Here is a 26,736-nt window from a genome sequence, read left to right on the forward strand (position 1 = left end):
AAGTCTGTGCCCATCAGGCCCTGGCCTCTAGAGCGCTCGTGGTTACAGTTGCCTCCTGGGCTGACAACCCCAGACACTCATCAGCCGTGCCTAACAGCTCCTCCTTTCTCTTTCTCAGGGTTTTTTCTCTCTTTCTCCGGTGCCCTCTGGTTATTGTCTTCACTCCTCTGTGAGCTCCACACACTTGAAAGCTCGCAGTTATTTACCCCAAGTCTCACTCTTTGTTTATCTCTGCTTTGCTGAGTGTTCTCAGATTTCCTCCCAGCTTTCTCGGAGGATTGAGCGTTACTCCTCCCACGTTCTGCATTTTTCTAGCACTGCCCTGCAGGCTTAGACTGGAGCAGAACACTTCTCTCACTCTGTGGGCTAGTTCTTCTCAGGTGTGTCTCGAGTACTTGGACGGTATCTGCTACTGTGCACTCGCTTTGTGGACATGCTGTGTGCTCCCAGTATAGCAAGACCTTCTTTCTGAGTGCTGAGGGGAAATTCATGTTACAGAAGGTGCTACATGTGGGTGCCGTACACTACCTAAGCTGGGAAGGGCTGGATTGCTCAAGGAACCTCAGAAGTGTCAGGAAACAGCTCTGGAAACCAGCAAAATGGGCATGTCCCTCTGATCACAGGGGATGAGAACCTCTCCCATAGGAACTGGGGGATTTGAATAAAGGTTTTGTATTTTCATTAGTGAGGCAAGTCTTGCTTGCTCTTATCTGGTGGAGGCTGACCTGGGGCCCACCCTGCTGGGTGTGAGCTATGAAAAATGGAAACCAGTTAAAGGAAAGCTATGTCACCGCATGGGTGAGTAGTTATCCTAGAAGGAGGGTCCCTGGGGGTATGAGAAGGCTCTTTGCTGCTCTTGTACTTCAGTGGTATCCGACTCCTTGTGACTCCATGGACTGTAGCCCGCCAGGCTCCTCTGTCCATGGGATTCTCCAGGCAGGAATACTGGAGTGGGTTGCCATGCCTCCTTCAAGGGATCTTCCTGACCCAAGGATTGAACTTGTGATTCTATGTCTTCTGCATTGGCAGTTGGGTTCTTTACCACTAACACCACCTGGAAGCCCTCTTACTGGTATTTATAGGACCAGACAGCTTTACTTTGGCATTTTGATTTATTTTCAGACAGTGGTTATTTTTCTATAATTAGTGGTATTTTCTCTTTTTTTGAGTTTTGTTTTCCTTGAGTTATAAATTCCTTTTATAATGCAGGGGGTGGTGGTGAAGAAGCTTTCACGGATTCAATAGTAATCTGGGCTTTAAAGGTGAAGACATGGCATCTTTATGAGGACTGGGAGCAACTGCATGCAAGGAAACCCATGGGGCCGGTGGTTGAAACATCCTTTCCCTCTGCAGGTGTTCCTTCTAGAGCAGCCATCAGCTCCAGCCTTGGAAATTTTATTCTTTTGTTTAAGTGAAGAAAAATAATTTCCTCAGAGCAGCAGCTGGGATTTCAGACTTGGCACCTCTTCAGAGCAGCCATACATAAAAGTAGGAAACTCATTCTTGACAAACTTGGGGGAGAAAATGTTCTTGAGGTTCCTGAAACTGATGTAGAAGTTGTGCTTTTTGCCTCCTCAGTCCTTGCCTTTGGGTATATTCTCAGGAAATCTTTAGCAAATGTGTGGCCCCTTTAGGAAGGTGAGGGCTTCAAAGATGAAGCTGGTTTGTAAAGGAGCCTGCTTTGCTTGTGAACAAGGGGAAGAGCTGGGAAGCAGTCCAGACTTGTCTGGTCCATGGGAAATGATGATGGTCTCTGAGCTTGGAAATCAGTTAAACTGACACTTGAAGAGAAGAAAAGTCAAAGTAGACTCAAATAGATAACATGACAAGACCCCTGGGACAAATATGATGTTGTAAGTATGACAGCTTGATAAGTTGACAAGTATGATGTCATGTAACCTGCCTCCACTCACACACCCATGGGAGCTTGGCCTCTGTGGAAATTGAGGGGCATGATCTCTGGAGCTGAGAGAGCTTAATCCCACTCACAGACAGTTCTGAATAATTTTTTGAAAAATAAGTAAGCAGCATTTTAACCTATACAACAATAATGAGGAATAACAAATCCACAAATACTCCACAGTGTCAGCACCGGACAGCTTTCTCAAGGTCATAACATACGCAGATGATTAAAGAACGGATCTTTCTGTAACATATCAGTCATCAGCTATAAAACTGGACTGCCCAGAGGTTTAATCCCTAATAAGAAAGACAAATGTCATCTATTCATCATTAATATTCATTTTCTGTAATGAGAACACTATTTCTACTATTGCCTAGAAGAATTTACTCACTGAAGGAAAATCTCTGTGGAAAAAGGTATAAAAGTTGAGAAAGATTCACAATGACACAAACTAAATCGAATTTCAGCATTGCATGGCACTAAGCAGGTAAAAGCATGGCGTGGATCTATGAACTAAGTGCTGTGCTGGGTGACACGAGGGATGGAGAGATGATGGGGCTGTCAGAAGAAAAAAAGATGATGGGGTTGGACTCCTACCTGATGCCGATGTACAAAACACGAAGTATAGACAAATATACAAGTACAGAAGCAATTATAATATGGGAGGAGTGTGACTAGTCCTATGATATAAATATAAAAAGCATCTGGGGACTTCCCTGGTAGTCCAGGGGTTAAGAATCCACCTTGCAAAGAAGGGGATGCAGGTTCGATCCCTAGTTGGCAAACCAAGATCCCTTGTGCCTCAGAGCAACTAAGCCCGCATGCTGCAACTACGAGCCTGCGTGCCACAACTAGAGAATCCTTGCACTGCAGGGAAAGATCTCGTATGACGCACCTAAGACCTGACACAGCCAAATACATAGCATTCTGACCAAGTAGGTCAGAACTGAATTCATGGAAGAGGAAAAGGGCTTTCAAAGTTAAAGCTAGTGGGTGGAGTTGGTGAGGAAATTCCAAGGAAAGGATCAGCCTGCTCAAAGAGGTGGAATGTGGCTTTATATCGGTATTAGGGTTTTCAGCCCACAGAGTTTTTATATCCATTACTTCATTTTGATTTTCCCCATAGTCTTGTGAGCTGAGCCAGTCACTTTACAGATAAAGACACTAAGGTTCAGTAAGGTTAACTGTTTTGTGCTAAGTCCACAGCCTGGAAGTGGTATGCCTGGAACACGAATCTGTGTTTTCTAAGTCCAAACCCAGAGCTTTCCTCGGCTCCTGCGGTGCTGCTCTACATAACCCAGGATGAGTGAAATGTTCTATCTTGCTTTGTTCTGTTAGAGATGGGGGTATGGGGGCTTTCCAGGTGGTGCAGTGGTAAAGAACCTGCCTGCCCATGCAGAAGACTCAGGAGTCACAGGTTTGATCCCTGGGATAGGAAGATACCCTGGAGAAGGAAATGGCAACCCACTCCAGTCTTCTTGCCTGGGAAATCTCATGGACAGAGGAGCCTGGTGGGCTGTAGTCCAGGGTCACAAAGAGTTGGACACGACTGAGTGTGCAACATGAGGGGTTTGGGGAGAAGGAAAAGAAATCTTGAGAACTGGAGACCAGACATAATTGCAGAGGTTTTTAGTATCAAGCCAAGGAAATCATGAAGAAAAATAAGAGAATAAAAACATTCATGTATTTTGGAGAAAAGATTACACAGTTATGAGGGTCACAAACAGAGGTCACGGCTCACCATTCACATTCTGGCCTAAACTATTTCACAGGTATTTTCCGAGTTGTTCTGGGTAAGCAGTTTGGACTGGCAACCCCAGATAGGTGAGAATTATCCTCCTTATACTGAATGCTGGGGCTTCCTAGGTGGTACTAGTGGTAAAGAACCTGCCAGTCAACGCAAGAGACGCAGGAGACTTGGGCTCCATCCCTGGGTCAGGGATGACCCCCTGGAGCCGGGCAAGGCAACCCACTCCAGTCTTCTTGCCTGGAGAATCCCACAGACAGAGGAGCCTGGTGGACTACAGTTCCAAGAGTCAGACATGGCTGAAGCGACTTAGCACCACACATACTGAATCCTGAGTAGATGTTAACCCTACTGTGATCACATGCTTAGAGTCCCACCCATGTCTTATTAGAACAAAGCAATCTGGGAACTCCAGAACTTTTCATTAGATTTGAATGGTTTCAATGAATGTTTATTATGAACATCAGTATTTGAAAATACATCTCATGTTTTGTTTCTCAAATCATTAAGAAGATACCATCTTCTTAGAAAGCACCTTACATAGACAGCAATCCTATGAAAAATTTAAAAGTCAATGTTAACAATTAGTAAACATTCCTGGGCAGAACCAAGCGATTCCCATATTAGTGAAAATATTTCCTCTTTGGGATTGGATATGTTTCAGATTTACATCCTTATCTTGAGAAAAACTTTAACGGCCAGAAAGAGGATACATTTATCTAAAGTATAAAATCCAGAATAAATAAGATCTGGCCCTGAGTACATTCTCAGCCTAATTTCTTGCCTCATCCCTCCTGAACTCTGAGCTCGACCCCTAATGAACTTCTGTCTTCCTCAAATATGTCCTGCTCTCCCTGGCCCCAAGCCTTTGTGCATTTCATTCCTTTTCCTGGAAAATTCTCTCCCTTTCCCATTCTTCTCCATCTTTGCCTTTGGATCTCAGTGTAGTTATCTTTTCGCATAACAAACCTCCCTTAACCCTTCTTTTCCTATCCTCCTCCCCAGACCCACTTAGAATGCGGGCCTCCTTCTGGGTTCTCCTATTTACCATCATCCCAACATCTTCTGTAAAGGACTTCCCTGTAGCTCAAATGGTAAAGAATCTGCCTGCAATGCAGGAGACACAGGTTCAATCCCTGAGTCAGGAAGATTCCCTCTGGAGAAGGGAATGGCAATCCACTCCAGTATTCTTGCCTGGAGAATTCCATGGACAGAGAAGCCTGGTGGGCTACAGTCCATGGGGTTGCAGAGTCAGACGCGACTGAGCATTATGTGCCAGTCATGCAGCATCTTCTGGTTCTCCTATTTACCTTCATCACAGCATCTTCTCAGGGCTGTAACTGTGTTTGTGAACCCCACTATACTGTAGGATCAATGCTGGTAAGGACAGGCCAACTTCTCTCTAGTTCTTTTTTGTATCCCAGTGCCTGGAGCTAAGTAGATTAACAAACCTGAGTAGCTGAATGAACTGATGCCAATACCTAAATATACACCAGATTTTGTACTTCCAATTCAAAGTTTTAGGAAGATTTTAGGAAGCACTCCAAGAGATTGGCTTCCTTTGTTGTGGATTTTGTGAGGCTATAACTACTTTTATCACAGAATTTGTACAAAGGCATGTCAGTGGGCAGCGATTTTGATTACTATGGCTATTCAAACATTGGTCCTCAGCTGTTCAAAGGAACAAACAGGCCAATGTTTAGGAGCCCTGCTTATTATGTTCCTGACCCAGCTACTCAACTAGAGCAATAAGATGGCCAGACTTGCTGATGCTGTATTTTTACACTTACATTACATGGATCATATGTTAAAAATATCTACTAAAGTAGTAATCTCATTTAAAATTTAGATAAAACCCAGGAGACCAAAGATAAAGGCTGACCCTCTAGGAAAATGCTGCCTTATTCGTCAATTTACAAGATTTTAAAATTGAGGGTCATTGGTCAGACTTTTAGTAGGAGAAACCAGAGTGAAGTTGGGGGCAACTATTTAAAACTACAAAAGTGCAAGTCTGTGTTGACAAGCAATAATATTATATTGGAAAAGATGGATTTAAAAGAAACAACCAGCAAAGCATAAACCCCAGTCCCCTAAAGATGTTCAAAACATTTATATGAGGTTTTAAGTACAAAAGGTCAACTTAATAGTCTGTTTCCAAACGTGAAAGAAGAATTGTTGATTCCACATGCAGAGGAAAAGCTCCAGCTGACAGACAGGCCCCTTCCAGGAGAATAGTCTCAGGAGACAGTACTGAGATTCTTCTCTTGTGATAAATAACTCCTGCCTGATGAATACTTCCTTATTCTTAAATTATCATATAGCCAGTGACCTTAGATGTAGAAGGACCCCAAGATCCATGTTGTCCAAATTCTCACTTTATAGATGAGGCTTGGGGATGGGGAGGGGATGGTTAAACATTTGCCTACTCACTCATCATTGCCAGGATGCTGGCAGAAATGGAACTAGAACTGTTTGAATTCATCTCCTTGTACTTTATTAATAATCAGAAAAAACATTATCTGCTCTCAATCAGCTGGCCGCCATTTAAACAGTGTGAAGCTAAGCGATTAGAAAGGCGCTGAGCAAAAGCATTAAGCATGAACAGCTGCATTTCCCAAGCAGAAGGGCAGCACACAGTTTAGTTGTGGGAGGATGTCCAATTTGCATGAATGGAACATGGACAAGATAAAACCGGCTCCAGAAAAGTAATTCCCCCAATTCCCATGAGCCTTGGATTTGGCAAAGTGCAGTCTGCTCAGGGATTCTGGGACGTGGCAAATGGTCCTGGGTAGACCTCCCCAGATGACCTCAGCCCACGCATGCATGGAGGCTGGTCAAGGTCCCAGGTGCCGGCTCACCCGCAGCTTGTGGTTGAGACAGAAAAACAAAGAAAAAAAGTCTTCCCCACACATGCACATAAGCAAAAACTATCTTCCCATGTTCTCTGCCAAGAGAGCTGGAGCCAAAGAGAGGAGTTCAAGACTCTGATTCATCCATCAAGACAAATCAACTCAGTCTAAGGAGGTTAGGAAGGCAATTTAGGAAGTAAACAAAAGTTGGGTTTCAGAAAGAAGCTTTGGAGAAAACAAAGACTATCCCTGGAATCCAACTCCATAATGAAAACAGAAAAGGGCTGCTACGGCAGCGAATTCTGAAAATGCCAACAGATGGTCGCATTCAAAGGGGCAGCTCCAGAGGCAAATGGCATCAAGATGTCAGCCCTCCTCCCACATGGAGTCTGGTTTCTGAGCCAGTGTCTTGCTGAGCAGAAGAAGCATCTCTAGTGAAGAAGGCCTAATAGCACTGCTCGAGTTCAGCAACAGCAAAGTGAGATTGGTGAGAAGTGCTCCCCTTCCAGGAGTGCCAGGCTCCTGGGCTAGCCTGGAGCATCCATCCTTGTGCTTTTACCTCTATCGCTTTTCTGGTTGCCTGGCCAGTTGTTCCCCTGTCTCCCCTCCCTCCCTCTTGGCCCCCATGCCAGTCACAGATGAGAGTTATGTCCACATGCTCTTTCTCTTTGCCTCCCAGGCATCACTAGAGTATCTGGTCTGGGTCTGTTCATCCCTTCTGCAACATGACTTTCCCATTTCCTTATCAAATACTCCCTTTTTAGGTGCAGCAAAATCCTGCTGCCCTTGAATGTGAGCTAGACTTAGTGACTCCCTTCTAACAAACAGAATGTGATGGAAGAGACAATGTGTGAATTCTGAGACTAGGTCATTAAGGGCACTGCAGCTTCCTTCTTGCTTCTTTTTAGATCATTTGCTCTGGGGGAAGTCAGCCTCCATGTTGTTAGGATGCTCAAGAAGTGCAATAGAGATGTCCATGTGATGAGGAACTAAGTCCTCATGACAACAGTCAAGTGAGTGAGGCAAGCTGGAAATAGACCCTCCAACCTCAAACCTTCAGATGAGTAGTACCCACTGACATCTTGACCGCAACTGCATGAGAGACCCCCAAGCCAAAGACCACCTAGATAAGCCAGTCCCAAATTTCTGACCCACACAAACTGTATGAGATAACAGATATTCATAGTTGCTTTATTTAGGCTGCAAGTTTTGGACTAATTTATTGAGTAGCAGTAAATAACTAGAATGCAACATCTTTGAACTTTTTAGTTGAACCATCAACTAGAATTGTCCCTTGTTCATCATCTCCTTTTAGAGAAAGAGATTTTTTTTGTTAGTTTTGTTTTTGTCATAAAGTCCTTTCCTCAAAGGTTAGGGCAAAACCACTCATATTTATACAGACCAGACCTCATGGACGGAGGAGCCTGGTGGGCTGCAGTCCATGGGGTCGCTAGAGTCGGACACAACTGAGCGACTCCCCTTTCACTTTTCACTTTCATGCACTGGAGAAGGAAATGGCAACCCACTCCAGTGTTCTTGCCTGGAGAATCCCAGGGATGGCGGAGCCGGGTGGGCTGCCGTCTATGGGGTTGCACAGAGTCAGATACGACTGAAGTGACTTAGCAGCAGCAGCAGCAGCAGCATGGAAGAAATTTTACTGCTTTGGGGTCATTATGGCTCAGTCCTAAGGAGATGATTGTAATAATGACACTATGTATTTTCAAGAACTGTTCTTTGTACATGCTATCCTAGAATCTTTTATGTTCCTTTGTCATTATATTAAAAATATTGCACCTTACATCTCCCTAGGATCCTCCAAACATAAGCCTTAACTGAGCATTTGTAACCTTAAACAGCCCATAGGAAATATAAGCGACTTCTTTTCCTTAAGAGTCTTGTATTTCTGTTTTAGGAAATAGTGAGGGAGATTAAACTGCCATATACTACAACATGGATGAACCTTGAGGACACTACGCTAAATGAACTAAGTCACAGAAGGACAAATGCTGCATGATTTCACTGACATGAAGGATCTACAGTAGTCAAGTTCACAGAAGCAGAAAGTAGAAAGGTGGTTGCCATGGGTTAGGGGGAGGGGAAGTGAGGAGTTGCTGTTCAATGTTCCTGCAAGATGAAAAAGTTGTAGAAATGTGTACACTAGTGTGCACATATGTAACAATACTGTACGTACTCTTCATTTGTTAAGATGGTAGATTTTATGTTATGTGTTTTTGCCCTTAATTTTTTAAAAAAGGAAACAGTGAGGTTAAAAAGACCTATTTATTAGTGATTCCTTTTTTGCAACACTCCATGCCTCTTTCAACACACCATTGAGTGTCATATGCTCCCCAAAACTCCTCAAGCCTAAAAAAGTTTTACTTGTTTTTATATTAAAAACAGAAATGTTTCTCTCTTCTTCCTACAGGATTCACAGGGTGGATAAGGAGGGGTATCTCATTCAAACCAGACATAAGGATAGGATCCTGCAATTCCCAGAAGTTTGGAAATCATGGATCTGAAGATATGTTGAGGTTTCAGAAGTGGTCTTTAAAAACATCTGAGTGTTTGAAATGCGAAATTCTAAAGGATTGCTATCACCAGTTCACTATCTAATTCTCCACAAGAGCCAAGACCTGTAGACACAATGCCCAAGAGATCAAGGCAAAACAGAAGCCAGTGAAGACTCAGATAAGCAATGAGCTAATGCCCAGATGAGAGGAGCCTATTAATACATCAGTGATGGAAGAGAAAAATAAGACTGAAATACTTTCTATTCATTAAGACATGATTGAGGTGTCAAAAATGAGGAACATATAGATAGCAAGATTCTGTTATATCATTTTCCATAAAAAGGAAAGAAAATATCAAAAGAGAGGAAACAGTTCACAAAGGGTTGATTATCGTTGCCAGATGAACCAGGAATGGGGTTAGCGGAAGGTAGGGAGGAAGTGAAAGGAAACTGGGTGTTAAACAGACAAGGAGAAAGGGACACATTAATTTTAGAACATATACGAATGCTCTCAATGTTGACTAATGTCTGGAGTGTGCTTTCTCTTTAGTCATTCCTTAGCTTGCTACTTTTCTTTTTAAACATCAAAAGCTGATTCTGTGAAGCTTTTCAGTTGGGGTGCAAGATCCGTCTGAAGGACATGAGAGAAAAGCCAAAGCTCTAAGGAGGCCTTTCTGGCCAAGACTAGAGACGTGTTCTGAGCCTCTTACTCAGACATATCAGAGGGTTCAGGGTGGGTGGCTTCTGTGAGGGATGCTCCCAGGGGTCAGGGTGAAGGAGACTGTTATATCCTCTCCTTGTACAGTAAGTTCCCTACATACGAACCCTCAAGTTGTGAGCTTTCAAAGATGCCAACAAGTCCCTGTGTGGCGGCTGTCATCTATACTTTTCAATGCATTGTACCTTAAGATTAAAAATGTTTTATTTTTTGTGTTTCTTAATGTATTATTTGTGTGAAAAGTATTATAAACCTATTACAGTACAGCACTATATAGCCCATTGTGTTAGTTGGGTACCTAGGCTAACTTTTTGGACTTATGAACAAATTGGATTTACAAGTGCTCTCTGGAACTGTGAAACTTGTTTATATGTAGATGACTTACTGTATTATTTCAGGACAGAATGTTACCATGAGACACATTGACTTGTCCAGGAGGAAAACTCATATTAATGTATAAGCATTAAGGCTTCTCTGAGTCTCTTGGGCCATCTGTGAGGCTGGACAGAGTAGAAGAGAATTCTTATTGTTCAGTTGCCCAGTCGTGTCTGACTCTTTGTGACCCCATGGACTGCAGCACACCAGGCTTCCCTGTCCTCTACTATCTCCTGGAGTTTTCTCAAGTTCAAGTCCATTGGGTGATACCAGCTAACCATCTCATCCTCTGCTGGACCCTTATCCTTTTGCCTTCAATCTTTCCCAACATCAGGGTCTTTTCCAATGAGTCACCTCTTTGCATCAGATATCCGAAGTATTGGAGCTTCAGCTGCAGCATCAGTCCTTCCAATGAATATTCAGTTATTTCATGAATATTCATTAGAAGAGAGGAAAAAGATGGTTAGTGAGCAGAAGCTGGGGAGGAACCCGAGGCTGGGCCACAGCGGAACCTCCAGTTACTGGGCTCTCTCTCTTCAGGTTGTTTATGTTCCTCACAACAAAACCCAGACAGAAAGCCGGCCATCAGAAGGCTTCAGCACCAGGAGTTCTCTTTAGATCTCCTGCGGGAATCTTAGGTGAGTTTTCTTTCTTCTAAAAGTCCTCCCAGAGCAAGACATTGTCTCTTCAAAATACTCAGAACACTGTATAATGTCTTATTAAGAAATTAATTTTATAAAGAGGAGGCTGGCTTAAATAAAAATGAAAAGCAAGGGGACACTCATTTCATGTTTGACAGAGTTTTTTCTATCTTTGTTTCCTCTATTCTGTCCCCTCCTCCCAAGTCTGATGAGCTTATTATATTCACCCAAATTCTGTTTATCTATGCATTTCCATTATGGCTAACAAATTGAAAAAAGCACATTTCCTACTGAAAATCACATTTAATGGATCCCTTTGGGCACAGAAAGACGTGCACATCATTTAAAACGATTAGTTTATGGGAGGAAGAAGTCAGGCCCCAGTCACTCCTCTGCATTAAGCTCTAGTTAAAATGAGGTGGGTGCCCCAGGCCACATTTATAATGATGGAAGCCACTCAATCTCTGACTGCAGTACTGAACCTCTATGAGACCACAATCATTCTCAACACTATGCAAAATGAACCACCAAAAGCTTACATAAGAATGCTTCTCTTCTGAATGCCTAAGAACACTTGAGCCAGCTCACAAACTGCAGGGAGGAGTAATAAGCAATGAACATGGGATGGGGAGAGGGGTTCAGTGCATTTTTCTATTAGATTAAGATCATTTCCTCCTGAAAAATAAATGCAATTGATCTTGAAGATCAGTGTTAAATGGTACAACAGAATGTATTAAATAATTTATTGAGGGGACTTCCTTGGCAGTCGAGTGTTTAGAACTCTGGGTTTTCACTCCCAAGGGTGTGGATTCAAACCCTAGTTGGGGTACAAACCCTCAAACCATGCTATGTGGCCAGAGAAAAACAATTTTATTGAAATAAAACTGCTAACTGAAAAGGCCAATTTTTCTGCATATGGGCTCTCCTTACATGTCTTCATTTTACACTACATTCTATTTCTTCTGCTTTGAACACACCAGGCTTGCCTGGTTAATGAAGCCCCTCAGTCTATTTGTATATGGTGGCAGTGAAACCTGGCTGGACGAAGTGTATGAATGGGTACAAGATGCAGCACAAATATATTTGACCCAAAAGTGATGCCGATCAGTACAGAACTCTAGGTCCTGCTGACGGTGCCATCTATACATCTGGGGTCTGAAACACTAGCTTGAAGTTTACAAAAAATGTTCCCCCCAAGCAATAAATGCTGGAGAGGGTGTAGAGAAAAGGGAACCCTCTTACACTGTTGGTGGGAATGCAAACTAGTATAGCCACTATGGAGAACAGTGTGGAGATTCCTTAAGAAACTGGAAATAGAACTGCCTTATGATCCAGCAATCCCACTGCTGGGCATACACACTGAGGAATCCAGAAGGGAAAGAGACACATGTACCCCAATGTTCATCGCAGCACTGTTTATAATAGCCAGGACATGGAAGCAACCTAGATGTCCATCAGCAGATGAATGGATAAGAAAGCTGTGGTACATATACACAATGGAGTATTACTCAGCCATTAAAAAGAATACATTTGAATCAGTTCTAATGAAGTGGATGAAACTGGAGCCTATTATACAGAGTGAAGTAAGCCAGAAAGAAAAACACCAATACAGTATAGTAACGCATATATATGGAATTTAGAAAGATGGTAACAATAACCCTGTGTACGAGACAGCAAAAGAGACACTGATGTATAGAACAGTCTTATGGACTCTGTGGGAGAGGGAGAGGGTGGGAAGATTTGGGAGAATGGCATGGAAACATGTATAATATCATGTATGAAACAAGTTGCCAGTCCAGGTTCGATGCACGATACTGGATGCTTGGGGCTGGTGCACTCGGACGACCCAGAGGGATGGTATGGGGAGGGAGGAGGGAGGAGGGTTCAGGATGAGGAACACATGTATACCTGTGGTGGATTCAATTCGATATTTGGCAAAACTAATACAATATTGTAAAATTAAAAAAAAAAAAAAAAGAATGTTCCTCTTGCTACAGCCTTTGGAAAGCCTCTTCTAGTCAAACACTACATCCCAAGCTGCCACTGAGTACACAAAGGTCTCATTAAATCAGGCGAGTTCTACGTGGGCAAGGAGAGAAGAACTGGCCAGCAGGAGGCCTGCTGTGCCTCTCACATCAGCAGGTCTATTTCCCTCCGCCATCTGTGCTGACCAGCGGATGTTCGCTTTCCATCTGGCGCTGTCCCTGGTTCTTGATCATTCAGGCTTAGATTAAGCATCCGCAGATTCCAACACTGGTGGGTTCCAACACACACAAGGTAAGACAGCCTCCCTTGGTTTTTACTGGGTGGTCACTCATTGGGCAGAGTCCCCCAATAGCAGGCACAGGGGTATCCTCCCAGCCCATAATCCTGGTGCCCAGCCCAGCAGAAAGGGCTGGCCTCAGTCAATACCATGGCAGGTCTAAGGGAGCCACGCTGCTGTAATGCACATGGTCGTCCCTCAGTATCCATTGGGGGTTGGTACCAGGAGTCCTGTGGATATCAAAATCCACAGATGTTCAAGTCCCTTACATGGAATGATACAATACAATGAATACAGGCAGCTCTTGGAATCTGAGAATGCAAAAATCTGTGGATACGGAGGGCCGACTGTGCTTGGCATGGAGGATATCTAGGTACTCAGGAAGGCAGGTCCACACTGGGTTTCAAAACTTTGAGTCTGCTTAGGAGGACTTGTCCTTTTTTTTTTTAATATATTGAAATATTTGCTTACTGTGGTGGTCTGGAACCAAACTTGCAGTATCTCTGAGGTGTGCCTATATATTCTTTGTTAACAGCTTTATTGAGATGTAATTTACACACCATTCAATTCACCTGTTTTAAGTGTATCATTCAGTGATTTTCAGTGTATTTAGAGTTATGCAGCCATCATTACAATAGAATTTTAGAATATTTTCATCATCCCCAAAAGAAACCCCACACCAAGTTTATTCCTTATCCCCATCATTTCTTGGTAACCACAAATCTACTTTCAGTCTCTGCAGACTTACCTATTCTAGATATTCCATACAAATGGAATCATATGTTTATACACTGCCATATATAAAATAGATAACCAATAAGAACCTACTGAATAGCGCAGGGAACTACATGTTTTATAATAACCTATACGGGAATCACTGTGATGCACACCTAAAACTAACACAATACTGTAAATCAACTATACTTCAGTTTGAAAAATGGAATTATAGAACATGTGGTGCTTCCCTGTTGGCTCAGTGGTCAAGAATCTGCCTGTAATACAGGAGGAGACTCAAGAGATGCAGGTTCAATCCCTGGGCTGGGACGATCCCCTGGAGAAGGAAATGGCAACCCACTCTAGTATTCTTGCCTGGGAAATCACACGGACAGAGGAGCCTGGTGGGCTACGTACATGGGGTTGCAAAGAGTTGGACTCAACTGAGGAGAACCTGTCTTGAAGAGTTTTTCTCTGAGGATTGTGAACCCTTCCTTCAGGAAGAGAGGTGGCTATAAAGAAAGCCTCAGACTGTCTGGGATTACCAGGTCTCTGGATCTGCAGGGGCAGTGGGATGGGCCTCCTGGGCAGCCCTATAAGCTTGCACAGCGGCAAGGGAACTGGCAAGGCTTTGCGTGAGGCTGGATACGCCACCACAGTCATAACCATTGCCTCCAATGTCCCCCACGTCGCTGCCCGCTTGTGGAGAGCTTTCTAAAGTGTGTTACCTTACCTGCCCCACAGCACAGTGCTTTGAAGGTGGTTGGGAGCCTCTGTGACCCTAATGCATGGAGATGAGGCAACACAGGAGAGCGGGGGTGGGCCTCGGGGATGGGAGTGGGGGGTGATCGGGACTAAGTAACCTGCCCAGGCCAGCGGCTCACACAGCAGGTCCTGGTCTGAGCGTGCAGATGTCCGAATGGCCTTCCCTGCTTTCCTCTTTGGAAAACATACCTCACACCCAAAACTAAACCATTTTTATTGTCTCTGCCTTTCCATTCCTCTCTTCTATCTACCTTGGAAGGTATTAAAAGGTGAAAGTGAGCCATTACTGGTATCTGGGTTCTGCCTGTCAATCAGACACGTCTAAAAGCGCCACTGGCTTCTCTCATTTATGTCTGTCAATGTTCAGGATGCTCCAGTTTCCTCCCCAGCCTGACTTCAGGGGCTTAACATCACTATTGCCCAAACGCTCCATTCCTTTCCCTTTATCTCTTGAAATTGAAGGAGGCCCTCCTTTCATATAACCATTTGCCTTCTGCTCTCTATATACCATTCTAATAACTGAGCCCTCTTTTTCTTTTTTAACATTTTTTTTTTCAGACTGCTTGCATCAAGTCTTTCAATTAAAAGAAAAAATATACAGCTCCTAAAAAAAAAGTCACCAGCACCTAAGTATTGCCATGCTTTAGGAACTTGTACTTCATTTGGTATAATCTGTGTTAAAACAATATAGCATTATCTACTTTGAATGCACCAGACGCCCTCGGGGTAGCGTTTTTGTATGAAAGGTATTAAATTTGGTTGGAACTTGACAAGAAACAGTGTCATGTGGGGGAAATCCGTGCCCGTTGAACCCTTGACTGATCACATTTCAAAGCCTAGTGCTTTGCTAAAGGGCATCTTTCTTTAAAAAATAAAGCAATTCTATTACTTAGAGCCTTCTCTGCACACCATAGCTTTGAAGGAATTTGATAGTTTGCAAATTCGAAGTTGAAAATTAAAAACCCACGAATAAGACTTGAATCCATTTATTCATGGTAAAATGAATATCGCTTTGAAAAGTCTATCCTCATTAGGATCATTTCGATGTAATCTGTGATCTGGTGTGAGTCTGTTTAACTAGGCTCTTGCCACAGAAAGAGACCCATTTTCTAAAAAAAATGAAGCACTGTCTTCAAAGGACTCAGGAGGTACCATAGAATAATATTAACTGAAGTGCAGTTCGTTTTCAAGGATGTTTCATTGTTTTCTTAATCAGTGTTATTTTTATTTTGCCAGATTTAGCGTACCTCTTCCCCTTCCCCCTCAAAGGCATTAAAATAAATCCTGGCCCCTGCAGGAGAGATCAGAGCCTCCCAGTTCACAGAGGAATGTCCATCCCTCCAAGCTTGGGGAGGTTTCCTAACTAATGAACTAGAACACTGTCAGACGTCTCGTTGCCAAGTAATATATTAAAGTGCTTTTCTAATGAGATTTCTGCAAGGTAACTATAAAACCATAAAAAGCACACTAAGCTTCAGTGAAGCAAAAACATTAAAAAAATAATCAAATGCCTTTAAGGAAAAGAATTCAACACAGCAGTTAAAAAGCTGAAGAGAATTTGACAAGTGGAAAAAATAAAGCTCAACAATTTCACATCTGAGAAAAAGGATGGACACCAAGCAGAGCAGCATAGGGGTGAGGTCAAAAGGAGCTGCCTGGTGATCTCTGGACCCGCCTTTCAACATCTCCTTTCCACGCATCCCTGTCTATTTGTAACATGGACCTGTGATAAACATGTCAACAAATGTCCCCTTGTATGAAAAGAAGGAATAGCTCTTCATTTTTAGAACTTGTGCCTGAGAATTTAGGAACAAATCTTGAGTACCAAGCATCTCTCTCTTAGACCAGCATAGTAGGAACTCTCATTTGAAATACAAACAATAGCAATGACACTCAGCCTCTGCCATGGACCACTCAGAAAGTGTTTGGGGGAAATCATTCTGTTGGCTGCTGCTTATCTCTTGCATGTGTGCTCAGTCATGTTTGACTCTTTGCAACCCCATGGACTGTGGCCCGCCAGGCTTCTCTGTCCATGGGATTCTCCAGGCAAGAATACTGGAGTGGGTTGCCATTTCTTCCTCCAGGGGATCTTCCTGACCCAGGAATAAAACAGTGTCTCCTGCGTTGGCAGGTGGATTCTTTGCCACTGAGCCCATATCACCTTGCCTTTATAAGTTAACCATGGAGCCCAGAATGACATCAGTGAGTCTGGGAGGCTGGAGGTCAGTGTCTGGGTCTGCAATTGCATGACCGACCCTATGGCTCCAGTGTGTTCGGTACTGCAGTGTGTTCTGTTCTGGCCAGTCCTGCAGCCCTGGGTCTTGTTCAAGAGGTTAAGAGTGGAAGCCACCCATCAAAGACTGGTGTGGGGTCTGAAAACCAACACAGAAGATGATGTGGGTATTTAGCTTAAAGAAGAGATGCCTGGGGTGGGGGACTACCTGTCAAATATCTTCTAACATCTGAAGGGATGCCATGAGAAATCCTGATTTCAGTTACTCCTGAAGGAAGCACTAAGATCAAAGACACATCACATATTTAAGGTCAAGGTAACAAAGCGTTCATCAGCAGTTAAAGATCTCTAAGAATAAACAGACTTGCTTAAAGTGCATTCATGCATGGATGAACAATGGCTGAGTTGCCAGAGATGAATTCTTTATTTTATTCACAATTGCAATCAAATCCAGTCAAATGATGAACTGATTCTAAAGGAAACTTTCTTATTATCTGATATTATCATTTCTTTGAAACAGTTAACATAGCACTGGGAAATAATTTATTCAAGTTTAATACAATGAAAGTATTTTTCAAAATATGGTGCCCTGATTTATATGGAGCAAAAATCAAAGGACACATGTATTCATGGATATTAAATATCTGCTTCAAAGAGAACTTGCTGCTGCTAAGTCACTTCAGTTGTGTCCGACTCTGTGCGACCCCACAGACGGCAGCCCACCAGGCTCCCCTGTCCCTGGGATTCTCCAGGCAAGAACACTGGAGTGGGTTGCCATTTCCTTCTCCAATGCATGAAAGTGAAAAGTGAAAGTGAAGTCGCTCAGTCGTGTCTGACCCTCAGCGACCCCATGGACTGCAGCCCACCAGGCTCCTCCATCCATGGGATTTTCCAGGCAGGAGTACTGGAGTGGGTTGCCATTGCCTTCTCCGCAAAGAGAACTTAGAACACAATAATCAGTCCTGCCTTTGCAGAGATTCTCCAAGGAAAGACTACTTTAAAAAGTCAAAGAGTCGACAGAACAATGACCCTGACCCTCCAAGTCCAATGCAAATGCTGGGATGAATCCCTTCAGTTGAATTCTGTCCCAAAGCATTAGTCTTGGGAAAGTGATAGAAAATTGAAAGCAAAGGGAACAGAACTGCTGTGTTATGAACATAATCTCTGGATTCAGGCAGATCTAGGTGATGTTGGGTAAGTTATCTAACATTTTGAGCCTCAGTTTTGTCACCTACAAAATGGGGTAATAATAAGTACCCAGGTCTCATGGGATTTCTGTGTTACAAGCACAGGGCTTCCTTGCTTTCTGGCACACAATAAGCACTCAATAAATGGCCACTGTTATTTATGATTTCAAAATAGTTATCTTAAAGTGGGATAGGATTTGTTTTCCTGGTTAAGGAGGAAGCTGGACCAAATGACTTTCATAGTGTCTAACCACCATATTCTATTATTAACCCATTTCATGTTAACTGTTTCCCCTCTCAACTCAGTCGTGCCCCTCACATCCCCATCCGTGGCATTAACAACAATATGTAGGCCCATTCATTGACTGCACCATGGGCATTCAGATGTGTGACTAACTTAACCTTCTCAACCACTCCTTGAGCTTGGGGCTGTCTCCTGTCTTACAGAGCAGACAACCGAGGCACAGGAAAGTTGAGTGATTTGCCTAAAGTCACGAGGCTTAAAATGGAAGAGCCGGGATTCAAAACCAGGCAATTTGGTTCTAGAACGTAGGTTCCTAGCCAGCATCCCATATTATCTTATAAGTAACCTAAAACTCTGCCCCAACATATGGACCAACCAAATACAGTCAACTGGTCAACTGTGTGCTGCAGCTGATGAAACAGTGGTACAAGATCCAGTGCGTGCTTTCAGTCTCCATCGTAGATCTTCCAGCTTTACACCCCAGAGCTTCATTCCTAATTATCAATTTCTCTCCCTCCCTTCCCACAGAACACTCTTACCCTTGATGGACCAGTGATATAAATATGCATTCCCATTCACTTCTGGGTTTAGGGTTAAAAAAAACTTGACTCTACCAAGTTCCTCTGCTAGTGATACATACCAGGTCCCTGGAGGGCTGGCTAACCCTGAGCTTAACAGAGCCCTGAGCACAGTCAGGCATCTCAGAAATGCACTTAGATGATGACGAGGGGGTTGCTCTAACAATGAAAAGTTCCCAATAAAGCTGTCAGGACTTGAGAGGACCAGTTCCACCACCCCACCCCTGCCGGCCTGGGAGCTGCCACTGGGGCATTGCTGGCTCCCCACCCACAGGGAACCCAATCCTCCTGGATCAACTGACTCCATGCCTCTGGCTGCAGCTGTTCGTTTCCTCTTGTTCCACGTGTTTCCTCCAGCACTGATGGCTAATGCCCTCTCTTTTAGAAAAATGACCTTGCTCTCCATACAAGTAGGGGCCACCCATTCCATCTACAACAGAAGTACACAGCTACTTGATTCAGCACAAGAGTATCCTCTCTGCGGACTTCCAGTCACTTTTTCAATCAAGGTATTACATTGTCTTGTGATTTCCTTTTTTTCTCTTAAAATGAAAACAAATTGCAGGTGATCCCTTGCATTTTGTGTTGCTAAAATTCACATTCTGCTGTACTTCATTAGTAAAAGCTCTTTCCCCCCCACCTTTCCACAAGGCTCTATGAGATGCAAATAGAACCATTTCAGTTTTCCAGTTGAACAGCCAGGGAAAAAAGTAGAAAAAAAGGAGCAGCACCCTGCTTATCTCCATGTTACACATTAACATGGTTCTCCTTTGCAGAGGTTCTTCAAGGTAAGCACACTTTAAAAGTCAAATAACTGACAGAATAATTACCACAGCATTCTAACATCAATGCGAATGCTGGGATGCAGTCTTCAGTTGAATTCTGCACCAAAGCGTCAGTCTTCAGGAATGTAATAGAAAATGGAATGCAAAGGGAAAGGAATTTCCCAATTTCTCCACTAAGATGTGATTGAAAATTATAATAGGGCTCAAGGGAAAGAAAGCCCACAAGTCAAGTTTTCTATGAAATTTTCCGAAGGTCTCCGGTCCGACAATCTCTCCCCTGCTGAAACCTATCACTTCTGCTTTGCTCTCGCACTCCTGTGCTAGAGGTCTCACTAATAATGATGATAATCAGTAATAATAAAAACTATTATTCTTACCATCGCTACTAATACTGCCTCTACCACCATTTACTGAGCTTAATATACGCCAGGCATTGTGCAAGCTTTCCCATATTATTTCAGGAAACTCTTACAAGAATCGAACGTTCATTAGCCCCATTTTCAGGTGAGAAATCAGAGGCTCTGAGAGGTAAATAACTCGCATAGAGCCTACCAGTCAGTACCAGGGCCAGGAGTCTACAGTAGGTTTAACTCCAGAACTTGCGTCCTGATCATGATTCCCAGTTTTCTGAGTAATGGCCCTTTGACATGAACCTCCCACCACAGGGCTTGCAGGGCACTTGAATGAATGAATGACTATGTGAAGGAACAAGCCAATAAACAAGTGAATGTGCTTTCTGAAGACTTTTTCAAGTAAAGTTCTCTCTCTGCCAGAACACCAAGAAATGTCTAAAATTGAGTATGGGAATTCTCAAAATGAGATCTTTCCTTCACATCTTTAAAATTCAGCAGAGAGGAACTGACACGATTGCACTCTACCTCCGTTGGTTCTTGGTGCTCCTGGCCACAGGCATAATGGCTGAAATAACCGAAGCTGACATATTCAAAAGAACCTTGATTTCAGAGACATGAAGGTTTTCACCAAAGTTAACATCAATGTCTTTTCTTCCAATACTGAACTCCCTTCCTCCCACTTTAGAGGGAGCTTGCTGAGTAATGTTTACTCTTCTTACTTTTTATCTAGTATTAGGGAGAGAGAATATCAATCTTTACCCACACTCCTCCTGCCAACACACACCCAAATGACCCATGGGCATGAAAGTGTTCAAGCCGTTAGATCAGCACTACCAATGAAAGTGTTCTGGGTCACAGAAACCGTGCTGCTTTCTTTCCCCCATGAAGGAGACATCTATGCTGGCTCCATGCTCTTTCAATGTCTCCTCCCTGTCCTGGGCCAGCATTCCCAGAATTCCTCGGGTGGGCTGAGGACGCTGAGAGGTGCCATCTGGTCCATCTCACCTTTCCTCCTATGAGAGGCAAGGCCAATTTCCTCTACAGAGCTTCCCCCTTTTGTCAGCATAGGAAGTGAGCATCCCAACTGGGGTACTTACATTGTGCCTTAAGAGGATGTCTTGGAGCACTCCTGGCCTCTGGGTGGGAACCAGCGAAACTTGACCTAATTGCCTCACTTAGCTCTAAACTTCCCTGGTAATCACTCTGGAGTTGTCTGATCTTCACAGATCCCATTCCTCTCCTTTTTTTGGCAAGCACCCAGGTATGGGTTCTAAGTATAAAAGCCTGGTAGGCTATTAAAAATGGCTGCTGTTAAAATGCTTAAGAATTATGGAGGGAGGAAGCTGCTGTTTGGATTTATTCCCCTCTGCTCCCTCCCACTCACACCATAGACTGCATAGTTTCCCCTCAGAAAGGAAAACATTCTTGACCTCTGTTTAAATGTTTATCAGAAGTTGTCTCGACTTGCGGAGTCTCTGAAGTCACATTTAGTATTAGTCACATCCTTCTTGGTGTGTGGTGTAAACCTCCTATCAGGCCAGGAGAAATACTTGGACTTTCTGCAGAAACCATTTGGTGTTGGAAGCATCCATTCTCAACCAGGGCTTTTCACTTAGCCCAAACACAAGCAGAATCTGAGCAAAGAACCTGAGTTTCCTGATGGTGTCAGGGCTTCAGTTTTGAATAGGTATGAAAAAAAAAAATCCTGGGGGACCTTGATTTTAAAACAAAGCTCTAGCATAGAGCCTGGAACCAGTGGAGGTTCTAGGTCCTCAGCACAAAATGAAAAACTCAGAGTTTTATTCTTGCTCCAAAACACTCCTACTTTGGAGTAGGAAGGCAAACCGCTTTGACTTTTTTGTTCTTCAATATTGATAAATTAGTTTCTGCCTCAGAAGTTTTTTAAGTAGTATGTATCTATCAGACCCTGTAGCTGACGGGCATTGTATGTAGAATAAACTAGGTGATGCTGGTGTGTGTGAGAGACAGTTATGACTAGAGCAGTAGAAAGTGCACTGGTCTGGCAGGTATGATAAGTGAGTTTTGGTACCAGTTCTCACCAGAGGCAGGTTACACATTCCACTTGTCCTCAGTTTTTGCATCTTTAAAATGAGAGGTTTGAAGCAATTATCTTGGAGGTCCTTTGGGGGCCAAGAATAATTTCTGATTTTTGCCTCTAATATCTAAAGTTGAGAAAATAGGAATAAGCTTCAGTCCAAAGGACATCAGTCACAATAAGAAAGACTTTCCTGAGAACAATATGAGTTTGCAAAGGACACTCTGGAATTTCTCCCTCTAGACCAGTATGGATCTTAAACTGTTGTCCAAGAGGACTCTTCCAGGACACATGGTTTGGAGCTGTCATGTTTGCAATCTCATAGACGGGGATGATACAGAGAAGTGGGTAGTGGATAGTTAATGGTGAACTAAAATATCACTTGAGAACCATTCTAGATCTATGACTCTACACTTTAATTAGTTTTTTTCAGTAATTAAAAGAAGGGAAAGAAAATACCTTCACAACTTTAGCAGCTTTTATCATGTTACAAAGGGAACACCAATGCTGTAACAGTATAGTATTTTTAAAAATTTTGTTGGTATTTAACAAAACACAAAGTACATGCTCATCAACATTATTTACGATAAAGACTCTCAACAAAGTGGCTATACATGGAACATACCTTAACATAATGAAGGCCACATATGATCAGCCCATAGCTAACATACTCAATGGTGAAAAGATAAATGCTTTTCCTCAAAGATTATGAACCAGACAAAGATACCCTCTCTTGCCATTTGTATTCAACATGGCATTGGTAGTCCTATCCAGAGCAATTAGGCAAAAAAAAATAAAAGCATCCAAATTAAAAAGGAAGTATTTTTGCAGATGACATAATGTTACATAGAGAAAACCTAAAAACTCTACCAAAAAACTGTTTGAACTAATAAAAATATTCAGTGAAATTATAGAGTGCAAAGTAAATATAAAAAAATCAGTTGCATTTCTATATGCCAACAATAAACTATCAGAAAGAGAAATTAAGAAAAGCAGTCACATTTACAACAACATTGAAAAGAATAAAATTCTTAGGAATATATTTAGCTGAGGGGAAAGATCCACACACTGAAAACTATTAGACACTAATGAAAGGAACTGAAGAAAATACAAATAAAAGAAAGGCATCTATTGCTCATGGGTTGGAAGCATTAATATTGTTAAAATGTCTATACTATCCAAAGCAATCTTAAGAGTCAATGTAATCTCATCAAAATGGTATTTTTCATAGAAATAGAAAAATTTCCTAAAACTTGTATAGAAGCACAAAAGACCCTGAATATCCAAAGAAATCTTGAGAAAGAAGAAGGAAGCTGGAGGCATCATGCGTCCTGACTTCAAACTATATTACAAAGCTATAGTAATCAAAAGAGTATGGTATTGGCATAAAAACAGACACACAGATCAATGGAACAGAATAGAGAGCCCAGAAATAGCCCAAACACTTATGGTTAATTAACTTATGACAAAAGAGCCAAGAATTTACAATGGAAAAGAATAGTCTCTTTAATAGCTACGTTGGGAAAACTGGAGAGCCACATCAAAAGAATGAATCTGGACCACCATATTATACCAAACACACACAAATTATCTCAAAATGAATAAAAGACTTGAAAGTAAGACCTGGTACCATAAAGCTCGGAGAAAAAACATAGTGAGTAAACTCCTTGACATTGATTTTGGCAGTGATTTTTCAAATCTGACAACAAAAACAAGTGAGACCACCTCAAATTAAAAAGCTTTTGCACAGCAAAGGAAATGATCAACAAAATGAAAAGGTAACCTACCAAATGAGAGAAAATATTTGCAAACCATATTATCTCATAAGGGGTTAATAGCCAAAATATATAAAGAATTCATATTCAATAGCAAAAAAAACCCCCACACAATCTGATTGAAAAATAGGCAGATGATCTGAATAGACATTTTTTCCCAAAGAAGACATACAGATGGCCAACAGATACACGAAAAGGTGCTCAGTATCACTAATCATCAGGGAAATGCAAACCAAAACCACAATGAGATAACACCTCACACCTGTTAGAATGGCTACTATCAAAACACAAGAAATAACAAGTGTTGGTGAGGACATGGAGAAAAGGGAACTCTTGTGCACTGCTGGTGGCAATGTAAATTGGTGCAGCCACTATGGAAAAAGGTATGAAAGTTCCTCAAAAAATTAAAAATAGAACTACCATATGATTCAGCAATTCCACATCTGGGTATTTGTCTGAAGGAAGCAAAAACACTAACTTGAAAATATATGCACTCCTATGTTCACTGCAGCATTATTTACACTAGCCACGACATGGAAGTAACCTAAAGTCCACTGATGGATGAATGGATAAAGATGTGGTGTACATACACAATGGAATAATCCTGTACATGTGCATGCTCAGACATGTCCAACTCTTTGTGAACCCATGAAGTGTAGCTGCCAGGGTCCTCTGTCCATGGAATTCTCCAGGCAAGAATACTGGAGTGGGTTGCCATTTCCTATTCCTGACCCAGGGGATCTTCCCGACCCAGGGATCGAACCCTTGTTTCTTGTGTCTCCTGCATTGGCAGGTGGACTGTTTACCACTGTGCCACCTGAGAAGCCCACAAAGGAATAATACTCAGCTGTAAAAAGGAAGTTTTGCCTTGCAACAACAGGGATGGATCTTGAAGGCATTATGCTAGGTGAAATAAGTCAAACAGAGAAAGACAAATACCATTATGATCTCACTTGTATGTAGAATTTAAGACAAACAAAAATGGAACTCATAGATACAGAGAACAGAGTGTGGTTATTAGAGGTAGGGGTGTGGTGAAGGGCACAAAAGGTACAAAAATTTCTAGTTACAAAATAAATAAGTCACAAGGATGTAATAATGTACAGCATGGTGACTACATTGATAATACTATATTTGAAAGTTGCTAAAAGAGTAGATCTTAAAAGTTCTCATCACAAGAAAAAAGTATGACTATGTGTGATGGTGGATGTTAACTAGACTTTTTGTGGTAGCCATTTCACAATATATACAAATACTGAAGCATTATGTTGTACACCTGAAACTAATATAATATTGTATGTCAATTATATCTCAATAAAAAGACCTTTAACAAAAATGATTATAAATCTCACTATATAATACTAAGCTATTATAAAACTTTTGAGGTTGGGGGAACTTCTCTGGTGGTCCAGTGGTGGGGACTCTGAGCTTCCACTCCTGGGGGTATGGGTTCAATCCCTTGATGAGGAACTAATATCCCATATGTTGTGCAGCACGGACCAAAAAAATTAAAAAAAAAACACCAAACTGTTAGGGTTGGAAGTAATCTTGAGTCATTTAATCCAACCCTCAAACTAGATACAAAAGTCTGCTCTCTACCAGTTTATGGTTCTCTGCAGGAAAACTTCCAGAGACCCTCCCCCAAGGCTTTCAAATCCATTGCTACATCACCGTTGTTATTAGAAAGTTTTCCCTTAAGTGAACTAAAATCAGCCTTCCTGCAACCTCCACCACTAATTAAAATTCCATTCTCCAAAACATCATGGAATAAATTGTTTTTCAAGATGATAAAAAAAGAAGTCCATGCTCATTGTAACAATTAAAACAATACACAGTACATAAAGAGGCAGTAAATTGTCTACTTTAATCTCATGATAATCCTAACACCACAGTAACCTGTTGGAGGAGGAAATGGCAATCCACTCCAGTATTCTCGCCTGGGAAATCCCATGGACAGAGGAGTCTCCTGGGCTACAGTCCATGGTGTTACAAAGAGTCGGACATGACTGAGCGACGAACACAGTAACCTATGTTAACAGTTCATACATCCACATATTTTTTCAGTTTATTTTTTTAATTAAAATTTTCATATTTAGCTGACACATTGTCTGTTGTCAGTGAACAATCAGTGTATCATATGATGATTTATTAGGTCAATATACATAAAACAACTTCATTCTTTTCAATAACTACAAAATGATCCATAACATGGGTGTAGTTCTTTAAGAGCATTCAGGATGTTTCCATTTTTTTTTCTGTATACAAACTATGATACAATAAATATTCTTACACATATGTCCTTATGTATTAGTCCTTTTGTTTCTGTGGGATAGGCACCAAGAAAAGTGCTTTCTGGGTCAAAGGGTGTGAGAATGCTTAGTTTTCATAGACTTTCTTAGATTACATTCAAAAAAGTTGTTAGGGATTCTTGTCTTTGGTGATACTAATCCAGAGTGCTCATTTCCTCACATATTTCCCAGCAGTGGGAGGTAGGAATTTTTAAACATTAGGCCCAGTTGAAGGGGGAAACGCTGTACGTCACTGTAGTTCTAACTGCATTTTCAGGACCACTTGTGAAGTATAGTAGCTTATCAGGGCAACTCTTCACAGGTTTATTGGCCACTGGCAGTTGTTCATTTTAATTCACTATAACTTTTGCTTATTCATCTTTGGGTTTTTAAAAAAAATCATTGTATGTGAACTCTTGTTTATTACAGATATTTACTCTTTGTCATCTATTTTGCAAATAATTCCTCCATGCTACAAACGTCTTTCAGCTTTGTTTTTGTTTTTTTCACCACCATTTATTTGTGGTGGTGGTCGTGGTGGTTTAGTGCTAAGTTGTGTTCGACTCTTGTGACTCCAAGGACAGCAGCCTGCCAGCCTCCTCTGTCTGTGCAATTTCCCAGGCAAGAATACTGGGGTGTGTTGCCATTTCCTTCTTCAAGCGATCTTTCTGACCCAGGGATCAAACCCACATCTCAGGCATTGAAGACAAATTTGTTACTGCTGAGCCAGCAGAGAAGCCCCATTTATTTGTG

At 42.1% G+C, this 26,736-nt stretch overlaps 1 protein-coding gene across 1 annotated transcript in view; it reads right to left on the reverse strand.

Moving 5' to 3' along the window:
• The window catches only part of IGFBP7 (insulin like growth factor binding protein 7), a 77,833-nt gene that overhangs the window by 26,798 nt on the left and 24,299 nt on the right, over positions 1-26,736 (reverse strand). The window lies entirely within an intron of this gene.

Source organism: Bos indicus x Bos taurus, chromosome 6 (genome assembly GCF_003369695.1).
Source record: "Bos indicus x Bos taurus breed Angus x Brahman F1 hybrid chromosome 6, Bos_hybrid_MaternalHap_v2.0, whole genome shotgun sequence".
Classification (NCBI taxonomy): Eukaryota; Metazoa; Chordata; class Mammalia; order Artiodactyla; family Bovidae; genus Bos; species Bos indicus x Bos taurus.